The sequence below is a fragment of the Tupaia chinensis genome, unplaced genomic scaffold (assembly GCF_000334495.1).
Source record: "Tupaia chinensis unplaced genomic scaffold, TupChi_1.0 Scaffold000048_1, whole genome shotgun sequence".
Taxonomy (NCBI): Eukaryota; Metazoa; Chordata; class Mammalia; order Scandentia; family Tupaiidae; genus Tupaia; species Tupaia belangeri.
The window spans coordinates 7,066,104-7,070,465 of NW_006159506.1; positions in this window are offsets into that span (position 1 = coordinate 7,066,104).

The window sequence follows — 4,362 nt, forward strand, 5'->3', positions numbered from 1 at the left end:
AGAATGGAGGAGAAGGGATTGTGGTGTGGCCATGCCCGCTGAGGGGGTGATTTCTCACTTTCTGTCTCTCTGTCTCTGTCTTTCTGGAGCACGCACGTGCCCTATAGCAAAAACCTCTCAAAAAAAAAAAAAAAAAAAGAACGAGGAGAGTATGAAAGGTTCCTAATTTATTCCCATGGCTAGAGCTTTGGCTCTGGCTTCATGATGCACCTCCAATTCCGGTTCATTCCAGAACTGCCAGCTGTCATTATGAAGTTTGCATTTGTGGTGTTGGAGCCAAATGATTGGAGACTATGTTTTGCTGAACTGGCAGGTGATGTTTGGAATATAATAACTTACCCATCCTTTAGATCAAACCCCTGGGGATCTTTCTTGACATCTCTCTTCTGGTGGTGGCTGCTGGATCCACTTAAAATTCTTCTGCAGTGATCTGAGGGGGGCTCTCTATTCCCTGAAGTAATAAACTTACCTAGCGGTAATTTTGACATAGAAGTAATAATCTTTAAAGTAGCCTGTATTTTAACTCTTCTGGAATGAATAAGCACAACCCAAATGTTCTGAGATCCAATTATGTGCCAGGTTCTTTTCTAAGTGCTACACACACTCACACACACACACACACCACACACACATGCACACCACACTATACATATTCCTTCATTCACATAACCCTCACAACCACTTTGCAAAACTAGCTACAGCTCCATAAATTGCTTCCCACCCTTACCTACTCTGTAACTATGAAATCTCAAAACCTTGAAAGAGGAAAGTTTTGGTTCTAATTTTAGGTAATTCTTTTGGTGGAAAAATCTTATGTAAACTGATAATGCTATAGTTTTAGTTTATGCTACTGACGTGAATTGTCATTTGTTTCGCTGCAAAATTAATATGATAGATTAGTGAGTCATGAGTCCTATGTCAGACTCTACTCGGGGTGTTATAAAATATCAACTCTATTGTCTTTCTTTCCCTTTCTTTCTTCTTTCTTTCTTTTTTATTTTTTTAGAGAAAGATCTTTGCTATCGGGTGCATGAACTCACCAAAGAGACAGAGAGACAGAAAGCGAGAAATCGCCTCCAACAAGGGATAGCCATGCTGCAATCCTTTGTCCTCTGTTCTCTGCATGGGTTGTTGGGCACATGAGCCCAGTGTGAGTGTCAAGCTTCTGAGTCCAGGACTCAAACTGCAGTTGGCCATATGGAAGTCCAGCAATATAACCATTACACCATCTGCTATCTTTCTAAAATCAAGTAATTCTGATTTTTAAAACACATCCGTACCACAGGATGTTAGTTCAAGGATTCTAGACTTGCTATATAATGCTCCCCATTCTCCAGATAGGGAAACTGAGGCATACTTAGTAATTCATCCAAGATCACATATGTAGTACAGCCATTGGATGCCAGACAATTAGACTCCAGAGTCCAAGTTCTTGACCCCTGAGAAAATGGCCTTTTTATTACAGTGCCCATTGGTTTGCTTGTTTTCCTCTCTAGTGATATCAAAGCAATTATCCCCACCTCTGGAAACTGATGGGATGTGACCATACAGCTTCAACAATCAAGCTTGACTCAGGCTGCTCTCTGTTCAGATGGAGAAGTGTATTATCTACTATTGCATTACCAACAGAAATATCTGAAACTGGATGATTCATAAGAATAGAGATTTGGAGGCCCGAGATATAGAGGCCAACTTCTGGTGAGTCTACAACGTGGAAGAGGACAAGATCTTCAGCAGAACAGCTATCCCTAAATTTCTGTAGATACTGGTCTCCCTTTCTTTTTTCCCTTTTATAAACCCAACGTAATGACTTCATTACACTGAAATGCCCACCTCCCGACACCATAAAGGAATTTCATTTTATTTAACATCTTTATTATACAGCAAAGTTCCAATACATGGATTTTGGGGTACATCCAAACTATATCAAGAGAGGAGGGGAGCTAATTGGAGTAGTGCAGAGGGAATGGGCTTAGCAGTCATTTAGATCTTTACTCTGTGGTCAGTAGTGATCAAGAGAGAATAGTTTCTGATTATTATTTTTCTTTTTAGAGAAAACCAGATACTGGGAGGTGTTTTGAGGCTCAAAAGTTTTTCTCAGTAATCTCATTTTTAGACTCTGGTCATCAGCCAAGCCAGGTCATAGACTCCTCTGAAGAGTGACTTAATTGATGGTCCTCCATGGTCCATAACCATATTCTCATTAGAAATGTAAAGTGCCAATGGAAGAGAAGACTTTGAACGTTCCTAAGAGAGAGGCCATTGGAGGTAGCCAGTGAAATGATGAGCCCTTGAAGGCGTCTAATGAGTGTCACCTTTCCTAGCTCCACGGGATATGGTTGAAAGGAAGGGTCAGATGATGTCATAGCAAGCTGCTTAATATTCAGGAGTTGAGCTCTGGGCTTTTACTTTGAAGCTTGGACAGGTCAGCTTCAAGTGCAAGGCTATTGATGAATAAAGCAAAACAAAGCATGTTGCGCTTTTCAGGTAACACAGTGCTTCCCATGGCCATGGCCTCTGCTCACCTGGAATTTAATTGTGTTAAAAAGTCCCTGGCCCTGAGGTGCCATGTCTTGCTCAAATGGTTGGTCTTTCTTTTGTGACAGTATTTGAAGTACACAATTAGAGACTCCCTATCAGAAGTCAAAGGTGAAGTCACTAAGAAAGCTTCCATCCTTCTCTTTTCTATTTGATTTAGTGAGGATCTCTCATTCCATCCATATGTGTCATGTCAACCTAGATGGGGGTCCTCATGGTCTCTTTTTTAAAATTGATTTTATTATTATTATTTTATATATATTCAGTCGCTGTACGTCATTCAACTTGTAGAGAGAATTTACCCAACATGACAGACACCTCAGACCAGTCCAGTTGAAAATACTATACATGTCATAATCAACAGGTAATAAGGGGTCTCTTGATAGCCACCATGACCTCCTCTCAAATCCATTCTCCAACCTTTACCCATGATTATCCTGTTGCAATGTGAATTTGTTAAAGCACATGCCCAGTCAAACCTATCAGTAGTGTTCCCTAACCAAGCTTACAAGGTCTTTCCTGGCTTAGTGTCTCTGGTCCATCATTCCTTACTCTCAGTGGGCCAGCCTTGCTGTCCTGTTCTCTTTCCTGTTCTCTTTCTCCTGCGTCAGCATCTCTAGCACATGTCCAAGAATATTCTTACCTCTCCCTTGACTTACTTAAGCCTATGCCACCTTGAGAGCTCAGCTCAATGCTGGCTTAAAGAAAGCCACTTTGTCAAGGCTCGGCAACTGCCTTGAAGATAAGCTTGTGTGGATCCTGCAGACCTGGTCTCTGCCCAGCACTGCTCACAGTAAATCGTTCAGTTGAGGTCAGACTCTCACATAATACAAGGAGGCTTCAAAAATAAACTTGCACTGTAATTCAAGTTTTCCATGAACTTTCTGAAGTCCCCTTACCTATATGCCTGGTAGCTCTCGTTAGTAAATGCCTCTCTCACTGTAAATTAGAGGCTAGGTCATATCTGCATGTGAAAAAACAAAATGCTTTTCAAAAAGAATGCCAGTGAAGAAAAATATCAACAAAATACTAGTTTCTAGAAGTGCTGAATATCAATATGATTCAAAAGATTTGAGCTTCTTGGTGAACAAGTAGAAAACTCTCTCTCTCTCTTTCTCTCTCTCTCTCTCTCTGTGTGTGTGTGTGTGTGTGTGTGTGTGTGTGTGTGTGTGTGCTCTTTAAGATTAAATGGCAGGTGGGGGCCAGCAAGTGGCATTTACATCACTGGACTCTCACGTGTTTGACTTCAGTTTGTGTCCCAGACCCAGTAGCTTAAAAAACGCACTACAGGGAACCAGCAGTTAGCGTAATGGCTATGTCGCTGGACTCCCACGTAGTCGACCGCGGTTCACGTCTCGGACCCGGTGGCTTAAATCTCACGCCGGGCGCGTGTGCGTGCGTGCCCAAGATCCCGAGAGGAGAATGGAGGAGAAGGGATTGCGGCGTGACCATCCCCCCTGGGGGGTGATTTCTCGCTTTCTGTCTCTATGTCTCTGTCTGTCTGGCGAGCGCACGCGCCCTATAGTGAAAACCTCTCCAAAAAAAAAAAAAAACGCACTACAGGTGATGAATATAATGAAAAGCTAGGGATTATTTTTATTGTTTTTTCCTCTCTATATAATGTTTCTGCTTTTAAGATTTCTTGTTTATCTTTGATTTGCAGACATTGGAGTATAAAGTGTCCTGTTATGGTTTTGTCTGTGCTTTGAGCACTGGAGTTTTGTGAGCCCCATGGAACTATGAGTTGAGTTACCTAAAATTTGGAAAAACATAGGCTATCATTTCTTTAAATTTTTTCTGCTTCATTATCCTTTGCCTCTCTTT